At 48.6% G+C, this 24,031-nt stretch overlaps 1 long non-coding RNA gene across 2 annotated transcripts in view; it reads left to right on the top strand.

Moving 5' to 3' along the window:
• Window positions 1-24,031, top strand: part of LOC133217694 (uncharacterized) — a 207,700-nt gene that overhangs the window by 103,081 nt on the left and 80,588 nt on the right. For both annotated transcript variants that reach the window (XR_009726932.1, XR_009726931.1), the window contains exon 3: window positions 19,175-19,268. This is a non-coding gene — a long non-coding RNA (uncharacterized LOC133217694). The remainder of the gene's footprint in view (window positions 1-19,174; window positions 19,269-24,031) is intronic.

The raw sequence follows: 24,031 nt of genomic DNA, 5'->3' as shown, positions 1-24,031 counted from the left end.
GCTCACCACTGCGCCTCGATTCTCACCAACCCTCCTCTGGAATACAAGTCCCTTCCAGGCTTTCTTTGCATAAACTGTACCACCAAAGGGTGGAGCAAACTTCAAGGGAATGCATTCCCACTGCTGCTTTGCAGTGACTTGCTGGGATTTTGCTGCCAGCTCCAGGAAAAAGAATCATAAGAATATTTGGAGTAGTTTTATTTCTCTTTATTTCTCTTATCATGCACGGGTGCGTTCACCCTGCACTGAGACTGAGAGGAAAAATCAATGTCAGACAGAATGGAGGCTGATATGATAAAATTAAGATCTAAGATTCCCTGGCTGTGGAGCTACACTCGGAGTCAATCTGTTATGGAAGCATGGGCTTGCAGTGAGTTCATGTGGGGGGTTCGGATGTGAGCCCTCTTTCTGCCACCTCCTCTCCCTGCAATGTGGGAATTGCTTCATACCCAGACCACCATCCCACTGCTTCTTGCTGCTGGTGAGGTTGAGCTTCCAAAACCACTGGTCCCCAGGGTATTTCCTTACTCTTCTACATGGGGAAATAGCCAGGTCTGTAGTGAAACATCCATCTGAACCCACAGCTGCAATACAGGGCGTTTATTCCACAAGAAATCTCATTTTTAAGGAAATCGAGGCAACATCTACTCTGATCACCCACGATTTCCATCTGTTCCTGTGATTTTCCTCCTTGTGTTCAGGTGAGGCTGGCAAAGCACTTTAGTTACCTACCCCACTGAAAGGCCCTTTGAGTCACTCCTTGAGCAGCAGCAGCAGCCAGGACCCTTCTCACTGCAGCATGCAGAATACTTGGAGCTAAGGAGAAATCAGATCCGTTTGAGGAACACGCCAGCTCCTGAGCATGAAGGAAAAGTTGGAGATTTCACAGAGTTTTGGATAGAGTTACTTTTTGCTTTGGTTTGCCTTTCCTTTTCTATTTCCTTGCTTTGGGGAGGAGGGGTGTCCTCATTTAACCAGATGCACTTCACCGATGAGCATCACCCTGCGTTGCACCTCCTTTGGAAAGCACTTGGCATCCAAAAGCAAACCCCGACTGCAGAGCTAAACGTCGCTGCCAGTATTCAAATGGCAGACAAAGGCAGCTCCACAATAGTTGCCTGTCTGCACCGAGTCGACCAGTTTTTAATTACAACACCCCACAGTGGAGATTTCACAACACATTTTATCCGTGCGTAAAATTGAATTAAACAAACAGAGCCCTAAAGAAAGCGTTTCCATTTGTCACAGCGGACTCGGTGCCGGAGCAGGGTATTTCCTGCGCTTACACATGGGTTATGGCTCAGGATTGACAGGGGTTACCTTTGATGCAATGCAGATGGAAAAGCAAAATGTAGGGATTAATCCCTCTCTCGCCAGATTATGCAGAAGCGGGAGCAGGTGGCAGGGGAGGCCGAGCCCTTTCCATTTCTCATTATGTCGATGTCTGCGGCGCCGGCCGAGCCGCCGGCGAGTGTGTTATGTGATATAATTGTGAGATGGGGAGCAGTGAGGGAACTTCTTCCTTTGTATTTCAAAGGCCACGATGGCATCTTTATTTGATAAAGGAATTGGATTATGTCTAATCCCCGCACTTGGAGATGTTTTATTACTCAGAAAACACTTTCTCAGTAGCGTCTTTGCCGCCGCAAGCGGGGTGTAGGATGTGACTTGAGGAAAGCCAAGTTTTCCAGGGATGAGCAGCAATCCTCAGTTCCTTTCTTTGGGGGCTGGGTCCAGCATGGTTTTATTAAGTCTCAGTTCCAAAAGGAGAAGCCAGGCTGAGCTTTTCAATGAGCATCTGATTAAGAGCCCAAAGCTGGAGCCACCCAGCTTGTTAGGCAAGGTGCTTAAATCAGTTTATGCTCTGATTCAGGATATTGTGCAGGAATTGAGATTCTTTCATGATGAATAATACATGCATGAAATGTGAGCTCTGTAAATTTAGGGAAACGAGCTGTCAAGCTACCCAAGGAGTACAAACGAGGAGGTGAGTGCCATGAGCACAACACCGCACATTGTCTCGGGAACTTCCTTTGGCACCGGCGCTGGGACACACTTCACAGATCAAAATAGAAGCTCAAAGGAGAGGAGAGGAATGACGTGGCCAGGGAGCGTTCAGTGGTTTAGATCATTTGGAGTGCTGTGGTGGGCTTGGGAGCGGGATGCTGCTGGACCTCAGGAGGATCATGGGTGTTTTGGAGGAACGTGCATCATGTTGCATTGTGGTCCCCCAAAACAGGCTCAGCAAACAGAGCAGATGAGGTCCCCGTTTAGTCCCTGCACTCCTATATATTCTCCATGTCCTTGCTGAGTGCTTCCCAGCGCTGTCTCATGTCAGTAGTCAAAGTTCCCAAGCAAAGCTATGTGCTGAGTGGTGTTAGTGGTGCAGGTCAGGCGTGCTGGGAGGAGAAGCCTCCCTCACCCCAGTGAGCTCCAGCCTTTTAAACCAATGTAATCCCCTCCCTGGAGCCAGGCCTTGTGCTGCTGAAACCAAACCCCTCTGACCCCGAGCAGGCATTTATCATACCTGAGGGCTGGGCAAGGTTCACTGAACTTCAAGCAGGGCTGGGGCCGGGTGGGAGCTGGGGGAAGCTCTCTGGTTTCATCTGCGGTTGGCACTGACTTTTGAAGCTGGTTTTGGCCAGAGAGCCAAGCAGTGTGAAGCTTGGAAAGGGGAACGGCTGCCCTGTGCAGGGGCTGTGCTTGGGTCAGCACCCTGCTGCGCTCGCACCCCGGGCTGCCCAAACTCTATTTGCTTGTAGGGAGATGGATAGAGTCCTTCTCATCTCTGCTTTTCTGTTTCCTTGTAGTTAAAATCAGTGTAATGAGCCTTATCTCCATTGGCATTTGGGTTTTGGGGTTCCTCTGGGTTTTTTCCCTTCCTTTAAATCCCCTTTAATCTCCAGTTGTGTGGCTGAATTGCAAGTGCTGCTCCAAGCATGGGACACGATTGCTGCCTGCTCTTCACCAAGCCTGTTTTCTGTGGGAATCTTGCTTGCTTGGGAATAGGTCAGCTTTCTCCCTGGAAACAAACTTTAGAATCATCATTTTAATACAGGGACCCATTCTGGTGAGGGATGTGGGTATGAGGGGGGTGTGCATACATGTCCATGTGCCATGCTGTGGTGGAAATCCTCCTCCTTGGTTCTCTGCTACTCATAAAATCTCACTTGAAAGCTGGAGGGGAAATGGTCTTAGAAATACAATGCAAAGAAGAAATGAGCTTTAAAAATACTGAAGTTTAGAGCTTCAGAAGTCGGTTTCTCCATAAAGCTCCTCCAGTTCCAACCCTCTGCCACGGGCAGGGACACCTTCCACTAGAGCAGCTTGCTCCAAGAGTCACTAAATGCCTCTTTCTCCAGAGCAGGGCCATGGGTTGCATTGGCCAAGGTGCAAAGGGACCATAGTGATGTGCTGGGGGTGCCTGGCTCAGGTTGGGGGGCTCTGAGCCCGCCTTTCCAGTGCTTGCTTTTCTCCTGCTCTGCTGCACTCACTGCTGCCTGCCTGGGAGATGCATCACCTTCCTCTCCTGGCTGACCAGTGGGCAATGCACAGCAGCATTTGATTCCTGAGGCCGGTATTTCTCTATACAAGCGCTTTTGAAATCAGGAAAAATGGGTGGAAATTGCAGTGGGCTTAGCAGACAAAATTGAGCAGTTGACTGTGGCAAAGCATACAGTACTTAAATGCAAGAGCTGATCTAATCGTTGTTCGCAAGGAAGCTTTTTGCTGCATTTTAGCACACAAAGCTTTTCGTTTTCTCTTTTGTGGCTTGAGCTGCTATTTAAGAAAGCAAAAATCAATAAACCTTTCCAGCTTTCAATCTTTTGCCCCAAAAGGTGTTTTTTTGGGTAGTGTTTTGTCATTCATAAGCTGTGGCGACAAATCCTTGACATCATTCGTGGATAATATCGATCAGCTCTTCCGTTGCGCCAAAGGACAAATAGAAATCATTTATCTGTCTGGACTCCAAAACAGCAAAAGACAAAGGGCTCTGCCAGCCACCCATGACAATCAGCAGCTGAAGGTATTAGCAGGGGGTCAAGTTCAGAGGTCAGTGGTCAAACAGGTTGTCATCAGTTTCTCACAGCTCTCAGAGTGGAAAAAGCCAGCTGGGTTTATTAGCCAAACCCAGGGAGGCTGGAGGCGGTGGGCGCTCCATGGCTGGGCATGCGCCTGCTCTGGGTGCTGGTATTCACTTCCTGGTGCAGGATGTGGTGGAGGTTTGGGGTTATTCGTTGTAAATACAGGCTCTTACTCCACCTTCACTGCAGGAACAGGCTCAGGCAAACAGGAGGAGCTGGGGTTTTCCATGATCTCGTCAAAGCTGGGATTGCTCCGAGCAGTTCCAGGATCCGTTTGGTTTGATGTTGTGAAATGATTTTGTTCAATCTTCTGCACTTGTTTTGGGAACAGCCTCTTCCTGTCTGCCTCTTCATATTTATCCACAGTTAAAATAGACACCTATATGGTCCTCCTTTCTCCAACCCTATGAAGAACATGGGCTGCTCTGTTTTATGGGAAGCCCTTGATCCATCGTTCAGGCAGGACAGTTAAAGAAATCCTTCAGGAAGCCAAAAGGGAAGGCTCTAACCAGAGCCCTCAGATCCACCCATGGGCTTTCCATAAACCTGGGGACTTGGGGTTTCCATCAGTTGGCAGTCACTTCAGCCAAAGTGACTGGAGCAAGGGAAGAGGCTGTAGGTAGTAAATAAAGGCAGATCACCATTTCCCTGAGCTGCTGAGGCATGGTGAGGCTGTACACCAGCGATGCAGCTCCAGCATGCAGCCCTGAGCATCACAGCCCTCCATAAGGAATGCACTGGTGTCAGGCAAGGGACTGCAAAGGGTGTTACATGTCTGTACACCCAGCTTAAAACCCTGATGTAGCAAAGGATTGCATTAATATTTCTTGTTTGCATTTACAATACAATAGCAGCTCCTATTTTAACATGTTCTGAACGCTTCCATGGGCTCTCTACCCCTTTCCCACTGCATCTCACCGCAATCATTCTCCAGGTTTTTATTTTAGGGAGCTGGCAAACAGAGATTCAGCTTGTATTTAACCACGAGCGCCCCAGTGGAGTCTCAGTCGGAGATGATGCTCACGCAGCACTGACAAGTGGTCCAGGCAGCCTGGGGAGAAACACGCTCTACACACACTTGGAGGTACCTTTTATTTAAACTGTGACAACTCCCCTTCCATTCATCAACAGCCAGTTGAGGCCATGGAGACTTCCTTACAAGAAACAGGCATCTCATAGTGCTGTACAAGGCGCTCTCTTTGCATGTTAGATAGCGGGGGAAGTACTTGTGCAGACGTAAACTCCCACTGGATAAATCAGGTGGGTACAGGATGCTGGGAGCCAGCATCGCTCCTTCACACTACAAAGTTGGTGTGGTAAATGCAGCTTTTTTTGCTTAAATTTCTTCTCAGAGATCGAAATTCTCCCTTTTATTTGATTTTATTCTCCCAAGGACACTGTCAAGGTCACCACGAATCCTGATGCTCCAAAGAGTGTATCAGGGATACAAACCCATTTCACCAGGCTATTGTTGTATGTATCCTCCTGTGCATCCAACTTCATTTCCACTTCAATTTTATCAACCTTCCGCTGGAGACTCAAGGAGATAGGAAACAAGTACTGACACGAATTAGCCCGGAGATTGACTGATATAGCTCAGCCAGGGAATCCTGGGTAAAACCTTCTCTGGGCTCGCTTTTCCTCTCTCTCTGCCTCTTTTTTTCCCCTCCTTTCCTTTTTTCCTTTCCCCCTTGTTTTCATCCATGACAGCTGTCTTTGTCAGTCGCCTGTCAGAGATGTCACCAGGCCTGTCCAGGATGACAGACAGGGCAGGAAGCCTTTTGATGGGGTAATTTGCCCAGAATGCCCAATGCTGTGTATTAAAGATGGCAGTGGGTGGCAAAGGCTCCAGGGAAGAGATCCTCATTAGGTAGCTATGAGTAAAAACCACCTTTCTCTTCCCAAAGCTGCTGTGAACCCCAAAGGTGCTCATGCCTTTGTTTTAGGAGCTCATGGGATTGCACCACTGTGTTTTGGGAAAGCCTTGCTCCATCCATTGATGCTCTGGGGATATCTTGGTGCGTGTAGGGTGGGCTGGGGTGGCATCATGACATCCCCTTTCCATCTGCCTCGTGCTTGCAGCCTGTCCCCCCTTGCTGCAGGCCTTCGGATGCTATGATGTCTCTGGGATGAAGTATGTCAAGAGGAAGATGCTCTTGGTGATGCACTGCTAATGTCCAGCGTGGCAAACAGGTTGCTGTGGTGTTTCCTGCTCTTCACTGCACAAACAGGCTTGGTGGTGGTGTCAGATGCTGCTGGTGGTGTTTGCAGGTTTTCCTGCGCTCAGAGGCGATGATCCCAGCAGAGGAATGGGCTTATTTCATAGCATCCCATCAGCGCTCCAAGCAGTTGGAATGTTGTGCAGAGGGAAGCTGTGGTTCCCCTGTGGGGCAGGAGAAGGACAGGGCTGCTGGAGCAGCGTGGGGCTCTGCTGCCTCCCCTCTCTGCAGACTTCATCCCCTCTTCTTCCTCGCTGGGAAATTTATGCCCTTTGGGTTCAAAAAAAGGCTCCTGGAGGAGAAGAGAAAAGGGAGGAAAAGAATGAAAATGATTTTATTTTTTATTTTTTTTTTTGGCGTCGGCATGAAGCTGATATTGAAAGTGAGTAAATTTTAATGAAACGGTGCAAAAATGACATCATTTACTCAGAAATCATTAATTTGTCAGCATTAATATTTCAGCTCCAACATTGCCTGTCATTCTGTGCCAGCAATGACTGATAAATCTATAAAAGTGTGCTGCTAATTTACTGAATATTTATGTGCAGTGTCATTTGCAGAGTAGGGCTGGAATTTATTTCACTCAGGATTCAGCTGGAGCCCATTTCTAGCAAACCTCAACTGAGCAGCGCCAGCCTGTGCAGAGCAAAGCTGCCCAAACTTCTTCAGTAGCACTTTAAAGGGAGCGGAGCACTGGCTGCGGCATTCCCCATGGATGAGGCTATTCCAAGGCTTGGGTGGCTTGGGACAGGGCAGGCAGCTGCCAGCCCTGGGGCTGTGCTGACATGTCTTTGTCATCTCTAGAAGGTTTTTAATCTCCAGACCTCCTCAGAGGTGTCAGCTCATCCATTCCCCATCACTAGGGGATGCACACGTGTTGGGAAGGAGCAAAGCGTTCCCTGCCTTCCCTGACTAGTGGTTGGGTGGGAATTTCTGGGCCAGGTGGGAAAATGGGGGATGGGAAATGCAAAGCTGGGTGTGAAGTTTAAAGGAATGAGGTGGGAATGAGAAATTTGGGGTAAGTTGTGCAGTTCGGATGGGTTGGAGATGGTTTGGATTCACCTTTCCGTGGAGCTCTGGTCAAGCCCTTCCTTGCGTGACATGGGGCCATGTGCAGAGGACACATTGGCTCCCAGCACATAGCATCCACAGCAGGCTGTATGCTGTGGTGAGGGTTATTTAATCATGCCAGAGCCTTCCTGCAGCTGCAGCTCCCCAGTGTTAGTGCTGTGATCCCTGTTAACCCACCAGGAATGCCACACTCTGGTGCTAAGTGGGATGCAGCACAGCCATCCCCTGGGTTTGTTGTGGGAGAGGGAGTTCTTTGATGGATGGATTGGTCACTGAGAAATGTGAGTTTGGGAATGCCAGAACCCGTTTGGAAGCTCAAGCTGAGTCTGGACAGTGCTTTTAGGTAGAAAGAAACAAGAAAAGGGATTTTTGGTGGCTTGAAAATAACGTTTCCCTGTGGCAGTTTGAGAAGGAAGTTTTTGGAGTGTTCTATTTTGAAATGCCAGTTTTGGAATGAATTTATCAAGGGTGTTTTCAACTTTGGCATTATAGACTCTTGTAATGAAATAGGAAGCTTCATTTTGAGTTGAACTGAAGGGCTTTAGGTTGGTTGGGGCAAAAGCAAACATTTGTCAGGCCCAGGGGCTTCTTCCCTGTAACCCCTCAAGTCATAGAGCACGAAACGCTGTTACCTTCACCTCTGAAGTTTAGATGTCAAGCACTGATGGGAGGCATAGGAGAGAGGAGGGACCTCCGAGGGCACTGGGAGCCTGCAGGGTGGCCAGAGCCCTGTGCATGGTCTCCAGGCACCATCCCCACCTCATGTCCCCATGGTTGAAGGTGCTGGTGGCTGCTCCTTGTTCCAGATGGGGACTGAGCGCATGTGATGGGCTGGTTATTGACACACCAGCATCACTTCAGGCTTGCTTTGCTCCTTCTGAACCTCCTGAACGTGAGAGCTGAGCCATCCGTTAGGCTGCAGACCACAGGAACTGCTGGTAATTAACAGGCAGATTAATCCAGTAGAACACAAGAGCCTTATTATAGTCACATTTGTCACTTTCATCAGAATACTATCATATTATATTAATATTTATTTCTCACTAATGGGCTGCGAAATGAGCTGGGGGATGCTCCTGGTGGGATGTGGTGTTGGAAGGTGGGAGCAGTGCGGTAGGGGCAACAGGGATGTGTTGTGGAGAGCCTATTGCCTCCCAATAGCCCTGGGGCTGGGTGGGGGTAATGAGTGTTTGCCCACAGTGGCCTGGCCCATGCCCTTTCCCAAATGTTGGCAATGTGGTTGTGGTGCTGCCCCTGCTCACTTCCAAGGCACAGGAAGAGGGAGCACAGCTTGGGATAAAGAGACAAGCTGGGCAGTGGAGACCCTTCAGGTCTGACAGATTTGGGCAGTGCTGTCAACAAGACAGAGATTTACTTTAAGGAAGGGAAAAAACCACCCTTGCTTACACTTCAGCACTCCCATCTATTACTCTGGAATATAAGGATGGCGTGAGAGCAAGGAATAAATCCCTTCTAAAAATATACTGGGTGAATGCATTAATTTTCCATGGCATGTGGACGAGGGTCAGAGAGTGAATTTTAAGCTTGATTCATTCTCCAAAACGAACCTGAAGCCTTTTAATTGTTGAGTGTTGGCATAAGAACATATTATTGATGAAGCTGTGCCTTGGTTCTACATGGCCCCTCTGCCTTTTTTTTCTTCTTTTAAAGCAAATCTCATTTATTTTGTCCTCAAAGGTGCTGTGGAATCTAATCGGAGCATTATGAATATTTCATTTTCAGAGCAGGGTTTACACAATACCAGTGCCTGGTGGCTGGGACGGTCCCTGCGCAGCGAGCTCCAAGGTGGGGAGCTCCAGCAGGTCTGCTCCACTGCAACACTGGCTTTCTGCTTGGTTCCTGTCTACCAGAACTCATCAGTTACTGCCCACCTCAGGCTGCTCCGTTCCTGTGGCATCTGCTCCTCTGTAATCCATGTGTGTCGCAATGGGCGCTGCAGAGACCCCGCAGTCGTAGAACTTTATTGGCTTTCTTAAAGGTGATGGGATAACACAGTAAAAACATTCCACAGGAGAGGAAAACTCCTGCTCCTCAGCTTAATCATTAGTAAAATATTATTTCCTACAGTGTTAAAGATCTAATTGGCCCAATCAAAAGGCAAATTAATTATGGCTCATTTGGAGAGATCTGCATGTGTCCTCGCTTTTGTGCAGAGGCTGTATGGAGGAGCTGCATCATTCCTGAAGCTGGCAAAGCCGGAGGCTGGGAATGCTGTCCTCTGCAGCACAGGGTGTATGCCCTCAGAAGGGACTTAGTGCTGGGTGGGACATGGGGAAAGGGCAGTGATTTCTTCATTTTATTCTGTTTTTAAACCTAAACCACTCAGATTTTCCCTGTCACTGTTTGGAATTTCCCTCTGGAACCAAAGGAATGGGTTTGTGCTGTTTGACCCATATCCACACCAGACCAAATCCCTTTTTGTCTGGGAAAACACTTTGTTTTCCAGTGTCATGAGGTCTGTCATCTTTTAACAGGGGAAAGGGCGATTTTTGGAATTGCATCCTGGCTTTTTGCAGTCCACTGAAAATCCGTCCCAGTTCTCTTCTGTAAAATCATGGTCCCCACACCATTGGATGGGTTGGGAGACAAAACTCATAATTGGTTCAGGTCACAGGGTGCTCTAGGATGTTAAGATGAACTCTTCTGGGCCTGTATGTGGTGTGGTTTGTGTAGGTCCATCTCCTGCCCGTTCCCTGCAGGGAGGGTGAAGCATGTGCCAGCCTCCAACACTGCTCTCCACCAGCTTTATTGTATTAAAAAATACATTGAACAATTCATACCAACAAGTCCTCGCAAGCCAACAACCTGCAGCCACACCTCATTAATCCTAATTTCCTAGAACAGAGCACATGTTAAATGATCTGACCCCCAAATATACCACAAAGCACTTTTCAAAGGCATTCCGGGCATCTTGAGCAGCCACTGTGGCATCGCCCCAGTGCTCCACACATCAGTACCGGTCCCATGCGATGCTCAGCATCAGCCACTGGGCTCAGGTGTGTGTCTGATCACAGGGTCTCTGTATTCCTGCACCAGTTAAATATTCACCACTGCCATATCCTGCTGTGCTTTGCACCCATGGCATTGCTGATGCCTTGATGGAAAGGGTTAATACCCCCCAGGCTGGGATTCCCTGCCCTCCAGTTTAGCATCTCCTCCTTCCAGGACTTCCCCACTGGGGGGGCCTCCTTTGTGCTTCCTCCCGTTGAGCCCATCCCCAGCTAAATGTTTTTCCTTCCAAGATATTCCCTACATTAAGCTGAACCAGCCCAAATTGTCTCACCTTCCCCCTCCCTCTCTGATAAATGCTCCCTCTGCAGTTAATGGAACCTCCCCGCACGTCCTTCATTTGTCAAAGATCGCAGCCTTTTACGGCGGGTCATTATTTCACCACGAATTGGAACAGAAATATTTCCAGTCCACACCAAGCGATCCATTTCGCTTCCCCACCCACCACATTAGCCTCTGAATACTCTCATTATACCATTACTAATTAGAAATTCCCTCAAATTGGCGGCTGCATTAAAAAAAAAAGACAGTGTGCTGAGCATATGGCATAATATCCTATTAATGAACACTCTAAATTCAAACTCAGGTCAGCTGCTCATTTCTTGCTCCTGACACCCAGGCAAGGGGGGGAAAAGCAAGCTGCTTTTCTTTTTTCCTCCCCTTTTCCTTCACAAATGCATAATAGTCAATAGGAGGGATGCAGCCGTGCCTTAGGCCAATGCTTTGTTTTATTTGGCTGTTTTTTAGGGGTTTATTATTGTAAAAGATAATAACAAATGTGTATGTATATATTATATATATATAGGTTCATAAACCCATAGTGGAAGCTAATTGTTGGCCAGCACTCATCTGCATGTTGCGATGCCCCCTTCTTTATACAGAGCAGCAAAGCTGGCCGCATGCTCCCCCAGAATAACTTGTGTCACATCCCAACCAAGGTGAATGTCATCAGAGGCTGTGTCCAGTGCAGAGATGGGGTGAGGAGAGGAACTGCAGCAAGCACACTTTATTTCCCTTCTTCTTAGTTAACTAACTGGGCTAATTGCACCAGACACTCGCGCCGTGTGAGTGACTTTTTGGGTTGACCTCACCTTGTCCCTCATTGGCAGAGGCAGAACCAGGGTATGAGATGGCTCCTCAGCATCAGCTGTAGGGCTCCTGGGGGGTCATTGCAGCAAGGGGCTTCAGTGGGGAGGGGTGGGGGCCTGGGGATTGCCCCGGGGACCTCAGCATCAGGGATAGGGCACCCACGGCTGCTGCATCCCCATGGTCCTGCTGACGTCCAGGGAGCGTGTGAGCCCGGCTGCTCGCTGTGAGTTGCTCTAGTTGCATTTCTTAGGCTTGATGGACATCTGCCAGCGAGTGGGGAGGGCTGGCTGTGGGTATCCACGTGCTTCTGGAGATGGGCAAAGGTTACCCACCTTGCCAAGGAGTATGTTATTAATTAGGGGGTTTAATGCCATTCTGCAGCACGGTAAAGTAGCAAATTCTTGTGCCTTCCTCTTCTCTGGGCAGATGAGCTGTCAGGGCTTTAGGTCTCATCAGTCTTGTTGTCAACGAGGTTTATAAAACCACCAAATGATATTATGTCAGCTGATTCTTTAATGGGATAATCATTAGCCAAGACCTGAGTAAGGTTTTTTCCTTGCCATCACTAATTTCACCTCAAGGTGAACACAGAGGCAGAGCCCTCTGGCACCGTGTTTGCTGTGATGTATGTATGTGCTCCGTGCCATTGCGCCAATTCCTGCTCCTCCTTCTGGGATGCGCCCTCAGTCCCTGGATAACAGCTATTACAGCGGGATAAGTCACAGTATGAAGGTTGTGACTGTTATCCCTCGCAGAGAGACTTCAATGGGTGCCACAGGGCTTCTGGCTCCAGCTTGGAATTCACCTTACCCCATGGTTGCCAGCACACCCTCCATTTAACCGGAGCATCGGCAGCAAGGGATGCAGGAGGGCAGTGTGACCTTCCAGGTAAAATGGAAGAAGTTTGGGCTTTGCAACAAAGTGAAACTGTTTGGTTGAAAACAAATATTTTGCCTCATCAAGAATCCAATTTTCTGTCAAAACAGTTTTCATTAAATATTTCCAAGCAGCCCCGGGTTAGTATTGATTTAAACTGCTACAAGAAAGAGAAGAATGAGGCTTTGTCTCCACAAAGATCGTGTTTGCCCACCAATTAAAGTTACAGTAGAAGTGAGCAAGCGCCGCCGCCTCCAAATGGGGTTGTTTAATGAAACACACTGTAATTATCCTCAGTAGCTGGCATAGGCTGGTGTCACAGCCAGACACAGGTCAGGACCCTGGGCACCAAGCACTAGGAGCAGGGCCAGGAGGGTTGTGGAGCTGCTGGGATGGGCTGTGAGGAAGGGGAGCTGTGGAAAGACCTGTCCTTCACACTCGTGTTGCCAGCTTGGTTTTCCAAGTGTTCATGGGGTTCATGCTTACTGTCTCCTTGCTGTTGCTGTGAGTTTGAGTACTGCATTCTGTGGGACATCATTTAGACTGGCAAATGTATGGCTCATGGCCATAAAACAGGCACCAGGGCTGGATGGTCCTCAGTCTTCATGAAGCTCCAGTCCCAGCCCCATGAGCTGGGACACTGCATATCAACAGCTTGTTGTCTTGCTGTGCTGCTTGTTATGGGGGAATTGGGACAGGATGGATGATGGATGTTGGGGGTCACTCAACCTGGGGAGGGCAAAGGGGCTGGAAGAGGTTGGGGGGAGCAGGAGAGGATCTGGAGCTGGATCTGTCCCTTCCAGCCAAGTCAGTCTCGTGTTCTGAGGGTTAAAGCCGAGATGAGCGCTGTGCAGCCCAGGAAGAATTGAGGTTTTATTTCATTGGCACCGGGGTCATTCCTGATTTAATTATGTAAAAATTAATGTGAACGTCTTCCTTGGTACGTATAGGCCATCCATGGAAATTGAATTGGGTGAAATGCTGGCTAAACTAATCACTTGCAAGTCATTATGATGGCTAAGCCCAGGGATGTTGTAATCTGTTGGGACTTCTCAAAGACCTGATTGAAGACCAAGTTGAAGACCCACAGGTTTAATCAGAGGGGATCAATGGTGTTGTGCTGTGATTTTTCCTCTTAGCAAGGGGCTCCGAACCATTTCTTCCATCCCACAGATCTGAAGGGCTTCTTGTGCACTTCCCAAATCCCTCCTGACCCAGCAGCTGTGGGTGGAGAGCTGCAGTAGATCTTGGGGTCGTGATCAGCTCCTTGGTTTCCCTAGCCAGAAACACCAACAGTGCAGCATGGCACAAGATACTCAGGTTTTATATCCCAGCAGGATCTATGGATTATGTAATCTGTCTGCATGTATCACAAGCAATTTCCTTGTTGTGTTGTATTTTCAGACCAGTAGCCTCTATTGCACCACAGGATTCGTGCCAGATAGGCAGCCTCGCCTCAAATAAGAGGTAGTGAGAGGTGAGAATCCATCCTTCTCATAGTGCATTGCTCACATGCTTTGCTTATTACACTGCCCATAATGTGCACCTCCACTCTATGACTTTGGCCAGTGTGGGCTCCCAGTGTGTGCCATGAGTTCCTCTGCTGCAGGAAGGAGCGCTCAGTATCAGTATTTTCCCTTGTGAAGCTGAATTATATCTGAAGGGCCAAGCTGCTTGTTTCCTTCTGAAAGGAAGGGTCTGTGCTTTAATCACTTAAACACAGATTAGGGATCCTTATGTTAGTGCACCTTCCCCTCTTAGTATACACGTTATATGTGTAAATGTATACATGCCCACGTGTGTGCATACACCTGCATGTGCAGTTTCAGTGCATGCAGGGCTTGTTTGAGCCCTGCAGGGGCAAGGCTCTGGCCCTGCCGTTTGCTGCTCTGCTGGGGCTCTATGGAGGAGCCTGGCCAGGGGTGCAAGCACCCAAGTGGGGGTCTTGCAGGGTCTCCTGGGACCTTGCTCCTGCAGTCATCACCTTTCTGTAATCTGGGTGCTGGATTTGTTTGTCTACATTTGAAAGGAATAAACTCCTCAAATCAGTATTTAGAAGTGCAGGAACAGCTTGCAGAGCATTTTATCCACCTCCTAATACTAATGACCACCTTTGCAGGTAGCTGGAGGGTGCTGTTGCAGAGCTGCTTCCCAGGCTCTGGCAGGAGGCAGCTGATGTCCATAGCAAATCAAGATGCTGCTTGTAATGTTCCCCAAAATGTAATTTGATTTGCCTTTGTCAACAAAATCGGTGGCAGCATCCCCTGCCTGAATAAATATCCCTGCAGGGTAGCACATGCTTTGTAAATAATTTTCATTGCAAGCCCCTCTTCCTGGTGGGGTGGAGAGCTGAGAACATTCATCAAGGCGCACATTAAGAAAATAATTCTCTTGTACCTAATTTGTGCAATAAATGAAGTCCACAGATTTCTGCTTCTGCAGCAAGGAAAAGTAAAGAGCTGAGACCAGGGGGGGGTTGACATTGGGTCTCTTTTCCATGGCCATTCCTACCTCCCTGAGACCCCTGGCCAGCACCTCCCCATGAGCCTGGTGATGTGAGCGCATCGTCTTGTAGGCAGGGGGATGAGATGCTCCTTTGCAGTGCACCCCAAAAATCTAGTCTTTCATCCCTGGCCTGGAACTGAACATCTTGGATGATGCAAAGCCTTACCCAGCTGCAAGAGCTCTTTGGCCAGGCCTGACCACTGCAGCCAGGCATAAAGTGAAGGTTAGTTTTCATGTGAGAAACTTGGGGATATTCACTTGCTTGCAACCTGTGCCTGTGCCTGAGTTACAGAAGGGCTTTGAGCCAAACCCCAGCCAAGGCCTCTCTTGCCTCTAGTTCAGGCCCTGGGAGCTGCACCCTGTGCTCTGCACCTTCAGGAGTCACCTTCAGTGCTCCTGCCCCTCGGGCTCTGCTCCCAAGCAGCACGGAATGGGCACGTGGTGAACCTATGGGACAGGGCTCAGTGGCTGGGAAGGAAACATGGAGTACATGGAAGAGTTTTGGCATCTGATTTAGCCACACTTTGGGTGACCAGGCTGTTAAATCCCTTCTTACCGACCCCTTGGCTCAGCAGGGAACTGGAGCCCAGGTCTGTCAAGCTGGGAGAATACCAAGATGGGAGGACAGCTTTGGTTTTTCCCTTGTAGAAATGTAAATCTGTTATTTATATATGTTTTATGGATGGCATGTTCCTATCCCCAGGCATTTTGCATTGGAATTCAACTCATTGCAAGCCTATTACATGTTCACTAACTATAAACCATCTGATTTATATTCATTAACCAGTAGTAGACAGCAGCAGCGGCATAACTGGAGCACTGGACATGCCTCAGTCGACGGGTGAACTAAATTTCAGTTAATTAAGGTGCTGTAATTGTTGTCCAGTACAAGTGTCTTCAGGGCATTCACTTTGTAACTAATTTTTCACCCCAACCTTCCCTGCATACTTGGTTGCTGCTCTGCAACTTTGCTCGAGCCATGAATTATAAGGAAATCAGCTCTCCTGCTTTCCTGGTAGAAGAAGGCCCATTTTCTGCTTCTCGCCAAGGACAGCAGTGGTTTAATGATTAGCAAAGTGCAGAGAAAGCAGGAGAAGGATTATAATCCCAAAACAGAATGGGAACCCATGGTCAACCTTGGTTTGCCTTCACTGGAGGCTTTTGCTCAGAGATGGCAGGAGATGCTCACACAGTTGAGCTTTGCCACCACGGCTTCGAGCACAGCCTGGTTCAGAGGAGACCTGGTGCAGAACCTCGGATGGATTAAACCTGGTTACTAAGAAATTGAGTGTTCAAACACCAAAAGTCAGCTCTCAGCTTTCCGGTCTGAGGCATTCCCATAACGTAGGAATCATGGACCAGATTTAAGTGTGGTGGTTCTTTCCATATGAAACCTGGGGAGATCAATATGGAATGGGTTGGGTTGGAAGGGAACTTAAAGCTCATCCAGTTCCAAGTCCCTGCCAGCACCAGGGACACCTTCCACTAGAGATCCTTTCATAGCAGCAGTCCAGAGTGAGCGGGGATGGAGAAACCCCTTTTGTGAGAGCCCTGAGGTGCCCATAGTGCGTGTTTGGGGGGTCCATTCTCATTGCCCTCTCTCTAATAAGGGATGAGACCCTCTGCCTGCTTCAGGCAAGCAGGTTTGGGGGTGCCACTGTGGGGTCCGCAGGGCCGGGGCTGTGTAATGGGCCCAAAGTGAGGGGTTGGTAATGAGGAGCTGAGGGAAATAGAGACCCTGCTGCTTCTGGAGCCTGTGCACACCAACCACAGGGCAGTAATTAGGTGGGAAGCTGGATGTGGAACTGAAACAGTAATTATGAGGAGCTGCGCGATGCTGCCCTACCACAGCCTTCCCTTCCTCCTCTGCTGCTGCCTTTCACCCCCTGTTCTTTTACTCTCTTTGGAGTAATTGCTGTTTTTTGTTTCCCCCAAAGTTCCAATTCAGAGAGGAGCCTTGTGCAAAGGGACATTTCCTCACCTCCCTTTTACAGCAGGTTGGAAGCCAAATGGAAACTGGTTTCTTATACTTGATGTGAAAATCAGCCTGGGGCAGCTTAGAAGGGGACCAGGCCTGAGGCTGCAGGGGAGGGCAGCTCACACGGGTGGAATCAGCACTGAGTAGGACGTTTTCCCTTTGCTTTTTGGAAACAGGGCAAAGAAACTACCCTTTGCTGTAGGTTTGGGCTGCCTGGGTTTGGCTGTGTTAAAGGTATCTCCCTGAGTTATGCTGCTCAGGGGGTGTTACTTTGAAATGGTGTTTCTGGTTGCACTGGGGTTTGATGTGCAGTGTTTGCATGCATGCTTTAGGGGCGTAACCTGAATGAGGGCCTGATTTTCACATGTGCTTCAGTAATGGAACGAAAGCCAAACCTCCCCTGTATGCTGTCACTTTAGCACTGTGTTAAAGACGAGACAGCTTTGCCTGCAGTAGCCTTTTCAGCTGTCCTGTGCATGAGTAAAGTCTCCCCCTGTATGGCTCTGGTGAACACCTGCAGACACCTCTAATGTGTGAAGAGGGCACTGGAGCTTCTCTTTGTCTGCTCAGGTTGCCTATTGATCTGACAGCTCCTTTCCAGACCTGCCTGGCAGCAGACATATGCCAGTCTCTCTGATAGTGCATGTTCACTTATTAATATAAAGATTCAACTTCACATTCGCTGGAGTAAGCCTTGCATGATGCCTCTGACAGTAATTCACTTGTAGGCTCAATCAGACGCTGGATCTCCAGGCCATGGCTATCCCGCTAGCCTTTTCCAATTTTTCACTACACCAGTCATGAATAAATCACCAAATCACATCAGATTGCTGAAAATGGAAATACCAGAGATAGGCACCAGTTCAGTAGTCAAAGAGCATCACCTTTCCGCAGCAAGCACGCGTGCTCTGTGCTCCCTTGTCTGCTCATCACGTCCCGTCCCATCATGCAGAGGCCCCAAAACCCTGCAAACCACCAGCCTGCATCCTGCACATCCTCTGGGTTTAAATGCAGATCCCACCACGTGTGGACCCTGGCCAGGGAGAGGCGATTTCTGTTCACCAGACACGTTGCCAGGCGAGCCATCAGTAGTTCCCAGGTGCTCTGAGAGCAGGGTTTGCCCTCTCATGCGTGCTGCAGACAAGCGCTGCTCATTTTCAGTACTCAGTAGTAGAAAAAGCAACAAAATAGTTGATTTTTCCAAGCTTTTCCCCTGCTCTCAGTGAATGCATTTTGCAGAGGCTCCAGTCTCACAGGATGTGTGACCCCAGCATCCCTGGGGGGGTGGATTGCAGCTTGAAGACTTAGGTCTATCTGTTTGATTCCTTCTGGTCCTCTTTTGTAATACTTGTATTTTCTCTGTTGTAATCCAGGAGCTTTTCTGCTGGAAACAGAGCAGGGGGAGATTGGGAATGCTGGGGCAGTGCTGAGACCCATCTGTACCTCTTCATCCAGGGATGGGAGTCCCAGATAGCACAGACTGCGTCTGGGTGCATGGAGCACCCCACTCATGCAAATCCCAACCACCCCCATTTAGTTATCTACCTGATGCTCCGTCACTCCCAATTGGATTAACCTCTAACCCTTCTCTTTGCACCCACACAAGGGACTCTGAAAGGCTGAATGGTCTCCTTTGAAACCTGACTCAAAGGGGGAAATCTTGGTTATGGCCTTGCCACCGACGTGGGTAGGGCTGGGGTCTTCTCACCCTAATCTACCCATTACAGATGTGGGCATGTTGATGCCTCTCGCATGCAGCTGAACTCCTCCAGCATTGTTCTGTGAGAACTACAGACAAAAAGAGCTGCAAACTTGGCTTATTTAAATCACTTTAGGTCAGAAAATCAGCTAGAACTTCACAAAAGTAAAGCCTAACTCACCCCTCCTGAAATAAATCCATTTCTTTTAACATTAGCCCCCTTAATTTCGACATCAATTCTGTTTGTGGAGGGTTTGTCTCGTTGCTAATTTCGGGTTTTTATCTGCGTTGTTATATTCAACCCCCTGCTAATAAAATGTCAGATTACCAAAAATAATGAGTATCCCTCCTATTGCAGCAAACCACTAAAATCAAACCTTACAGGAGAGGCAAAAGAAAATTTCCATCATGCTCTTCTTACCCGAAATCAAAAGTAGAGTATTATTAGAGATTTCATTAGGATGGAGCAGATTGGTAATGAAATTACATTCCAGCTTTCTACAAACCCAATGTATTAAGGAGGTTTGATCAATGATGTTCACACAATTAATTTGGTCTGATTGCTGGGGATTACTCTATCGACAGTCACATTTCACACTTGTGGGGTTTCTTGTTTCCACAGTAAATTCTCCACGATGTCAGATCACCCGATGGTGAAGCGGGTTTGAAGCCCTGGCTCTCAAAGCAACTTCCAGTGGACCATGACAGGAATCAAGGTAGGGATGTCACCGCTGTTGATTGCGTTATTATGGTGTTACTTATGGACAGCCAAGCTCAGGAACCCTGAGCAGTCTCCAGCAGCAAGCAGAAATGGATGGAGACCATGTTAACGCTCTCCTTGAGTAGCCTGGAGACTCTGGTTGGTCTGGTTTGCCGTGCCTTGGTTCTGGAGGCACTCAGTGCCTGTATCATGGTGTCTCCCTGATGATGTGTGTCTCTGAGCTGTGGTTACAAACTGGTGCTGCTCTGCCAGCGTGGGCAGTGCCAGGTACCAGGCACTGCTTTGTTGGGTGCAGGCCAAGGCTGGGCTCCTGCACCACTGCTGGGAAGAGTGCAGAGCTGCTTGCTTGGCAGTCAGATGTCTCAGCTCGGTCTCAGTGCTGGTGTCGCACAGCTGGCAGCACATCTGGAGGCGGCACTGAGGCAGGAAGGAGAAGGGGGGGCAGCAGCTCCATAAATCACAGCGTGGTTGAAGGGAGCTCTGCTGCTGGTTCGTTACTGTCTGTAGGCACCCAGGTTGTTCTGAGCAGCAACAAACTGATTCTTGGAGGCTTTACTGTGTTGTCCTTGTCTGTGGCTGTTGGACGGGCAGGGAATGTTTGTGGACCCTTTGTGTTATCCTTTGGTGCATCACGAGTGATTAGATGACTTTTATATAAGAAAAGGAAGTTGGTGATACCATGGAGGCAGAGTGAGTTCTGTCAGTCTCCGTTTATTGTTGTTGAGATTTTCAAAGCTATTTAAGGAATTTTAAAGCAAATTCCAGGAGAATGGGATATCCTCCAGAAACCTTGACTGTTCCCTCTTCAGTCCTGATCGAGCTCTTGCTCTTCGTTGTGTCATTGTGGGTGTCCTGCGAAGGATGGGAGGTATGGCTGTGGTGGGTGAGGACTGATGTGCCATTGCTTGGCTGGTCCCAGCAGTGGAGCAGGAGGAGCTTTCCCCACCCTGGCATCGTCCTGTGCAGCTTCATTCCTCATACACCAGAGGGTGTAATAAATGGTAATAAATGGCAATAGGTGTTACCTGCTCTGCATCTGTTTTTAGGTGAGATCTGGGTCCACAGTGTGCGTAGAGTGCCTGCAGTGCCAGAGAGACTATAGCAGGGCCTCCCAGCTCATGGGGTTTTGCATGACTTGAAATGCAAAGGTAGGAGAGAAAGAGACAATTGATCTCGGGAGGTGAAAAGTTCCCATTATAACATTCAGATTCATTTTAAAAGCCATTTTTAAACCTGAAGTTAAGAAAAATACCTAGAATTAAGTGCTTATAAAAACTACAAAAACTGAGTAATAATATTATTAGGGCTTAAAATGAGCTTTTTTCCCCCCTCTCTTTTACGTGCATTTCTCCATACTGATGGATTAGCTGGGAATCAGCAATAAGTGATCTGTGAAGTTCCTTTTCTCCTCCCTAAGATTTATGCATTTGTTAACATTTAAGTTGCAGAAGGAGCTGGTTCCATGGGTCGGGTCTCTGTGTCTCAGAAATGACCCTGGATTTCAGCTGCTCCAGCGGATTTTACCTGCAGGACTCCTTGGAAAGCTTCAGGAGTTCAAGACCAGGAAAGGAAAACCCCTATTTCATTTCCTAGGGATAACCTTCACCATATTTTAGGTACTTTCTGCTGAATACCCAGGTGTATGTTTTCAATGCCAAGGAAAGGGGGAGATGCACACTGCAGGGAGTACACAGGAGGGGAGTGGAAGAGCAGGGCACACCATACTCCCATCCCAGCCTCTGGATCCTGTCTTCTCTATCTACAGACAGCAAAGATACCAGGATCTAATTTTTCGAGATGAGACATCTCATCTGTCAGCAGCTGAGGGAATTACAATAAGAGTATGCTGCTTTTTTTTCCCCCTCTCTCTTAAAACAGCCCAAAGTTTTTATCAAGATGCCATTTATCAGCAGCGCTACCAGCCGCTAGCAGTAGGCATCCTGCCAATCATTTTATGGAAATAGGGAAGGACTTTAATGTTTGGATGCCCATCTGAATCGACTCTTGTTCATGTCAGCAGATCTGATGTGAAAGCAAAGGTGCCCCTATGCAGTCTAGTTACCATCAAACCTGTAAGTGTCAGCAATTTCAAGGCAAGGAACACGGTGCTGATGGTGGGCAATGTCACTGGTTTAACCTATCTCAAAGACATTAGCTCCTGCAGTCTGCTCCTGCTCCGTGGCTCTCAAGGATTAGTTATGCCCAAAGTGCCCCTGCTCACTTAATCTCTGCAAAGAATTCTGGAGGTACCCACTTATCCCCATCTTCCTCTCATAACAGGTTCCTCTGTTCATCTCAGCTAGTTGCAAATGTGGCCAACAGCTATCTGGCTTGGGCTTTAACCTCTGGGATCTTTCATGGTGCTTTGTGTTGCCAGCAGTTACCATCCTGCAGCCCTGGCTCCAGGGGCAAACTCCACATGGATCTGCTCTCTGAGAGCAAAACCCTTTGGGATAAGGCAGCCTTAACAGCCAGGGGTGAACTGACACAGCTCAAACTGGAGCCACTGTGTGCCCAAACCACTGGCTGTGGTGGTACCTGGGGACTCTGGCGCAGTGGGACCAATGCTAACTACAGGGTAGGAGTGATGCTCTTGTGTCATGAGCACATGTATGCTATCAGGCTCTCCGAGTTGTTTTCCCAGAGCAAATTTCAGCACTTCCCAAGACATCCTAAACTCTTCTGGGCCCTGCCTGTCCTGACCGCGGTGTAATTGAATGTAGAGGAGCCAGGATCATTAATCTCCAGGGCTGTAGGATGGGTGTTTCGGCTGAGCAGCTTCCCCAGTGGGATCAAAGCATGGAGCTGAGCTCTCGGCTGCATCCCGCACCCCTTTCCCACCTTTGTCTGCCCCTCACAGTGTTTGGTTTCGGGTAGGGAGTCATGCTGGGCTCCGGCCTGGAGCCCTGGGTCCCTGGGTCTCTTGGAGCCAGGAGTTTAATTCCTGGGGTCTCTGCATGGAGAACCTGGGGGGAAAAAGTTGCTGCAGTGCCTGGAGACAATGCATGTTCCTGAAGCCAAGCCTGTAATGTGGTGGGGAGGCGTTTCCGTGTGTGCCCAAACCTGGAATGTGCTCCTGTTAGAGGGGTGAGGTCAGGCAGAACAGAGATGTGCCATGGAAATACAGGTGCAAATTCCCTGGGAGGTGTCTGAAATCAACCTTGGAACGTGGGACACCCAGATCCCTTGTCCCTGTGCCTCCTTCCCTCTTTGTGTCCTCTCTTTCCCATGTCCCGTCAGGCTGTGCATAATTTGGAGCAGGGATGTCTGGCAGTCCCTAACGCCCTGCTGCCATGCCCTCCGCGTTTTGTTCTCCTGATGCTTTCCACAGCCACCTCTGGGATGCAGAAGGCTGAGCCAGGGATAGGGCTGTGCCTTCCTGTCACCATCCCTCTGCTCCACAGGCATCCCCATCCCCTCCCTGCCCTCCATTTGCATAGCATTTCCATGAAGGTCGGGGTGGTTTTGGAGGTGACCCCAAGGGATGCTGGAGGCAGGAGGAGGGTAGAGGCAAGACCAGCCTCAGGCGGGCACTGCCGGCACCGCTGCTGCTGTTGACACCAGAAGTGATTAACATGGGTAGGACAGTGAGAGGGAAATAAATAACATCCTAATCTCTGGCACCATCATTCCTTTGATGAGAACAAAAAATATGAAGACTGAAAGATCAAAATAACTGTATTAGAGCATGAAAAGGGAAATGCTCTTTTAACCACCGCTGTTCAGATATATCTCCTCAGATCTGACATGCTGTAATATATTTGTAACACAGATATATATTAGGGGGTAAAGCTGGTGATTAATTTGCTTTACCTTTTCAGAGCATATGCATAAAACCCTACATTAGCAGAATTAGCATTTTACCTGTCTTTGAAGATCTTGGCTTTGAAATGTATAAAGTCATGTTGATTTTATGTCTCTCAGAAGAATAAGAGTTGTTTTTTTAACATGAAGCCTCCCCCCAGCCCACCTCCTCCTTGGTTCTTGTGCATGGTGCAGGCAGAGATGCTCTGGGTTTTGTCTCTAATTACTGCATCAGTACCCTCCGGGGCATTGCTTTAGCTGCTGCCCGTATTCACCCCTCTTGACTCATAATTGCTGTTGAAGCTTCTGAGACTAGAGATCAAAGTATTCATGGCATTCATGTTTCTGCCAAAGGTCTTATCGTCAAAGCACCAACTATACTGAGAGAGATGTTGCCTTTTCTCAAGAGCAACAGACAAACTTGGCTTTGCCTCTCCTCACTGCATGGAAATGCAGGTACATGAAGGCAGCAAGGGGCTGCCCAGGCTCCTTCTGGCCATCCTGCACTCCTGGCATTGAGCTGTTGATCGCAAGGAGCATTGTCCCAACCAGAACTGCTGTTCCAACTGTTTGTCTTTGACCGGCACCATCCTCCCTGTTTGGACACAGAAGGCTGCTGGAGCTGGTGTTGTCTCTTGCTGTTTGCTGCCTGTGTTTCACTTGGCTTCCCAGGCTGGTTGGGTGCTGGGTCAGGCTCTCACAGCTCAGACACAGTCATTCTCTTCCTAGTTTTCCTCTGGATACCTGCTCCTGCTGTATGGACAGACTGAGAGCTCATCTGGACCAGGCTCTCTGGCTGTGTGTCTTTTTGTGGAGAGATTTTGCCTTCAACCAAAGCATTAGATGGTAAAAATCATCTCTTTTGTTTCTGGTTTTTAATGTAATCTAGATCTGGATTCAGGCAACTTAGCAGAATTGTTCAGCTGTGTTTGTGCTGTTTTCCTTTGGGAAGGA

This window comes from Neopsephotus bourkii, unplaced genomic scaffold (assembly GCF_033783945.1).
Source record: "Neopsephotus bourkii isolate Nb327-2 ecotype Australia unplaced genomic scaffold, CSIRO-AGI_Nbou_v1 NB_1154, whole genome shotgun sequence".
NCBI classification, from domain to species: Eukaryota; Metazoa; Chordata; class Aves; order Psittaciformes; family Psittacidae; genus Neopsephotus; species Neopsephotus bourkii.
Note: the sequence above shows the minus strand (reverse complement) of the source record. Positions and strands in the feature narration are given on the sequence as shown.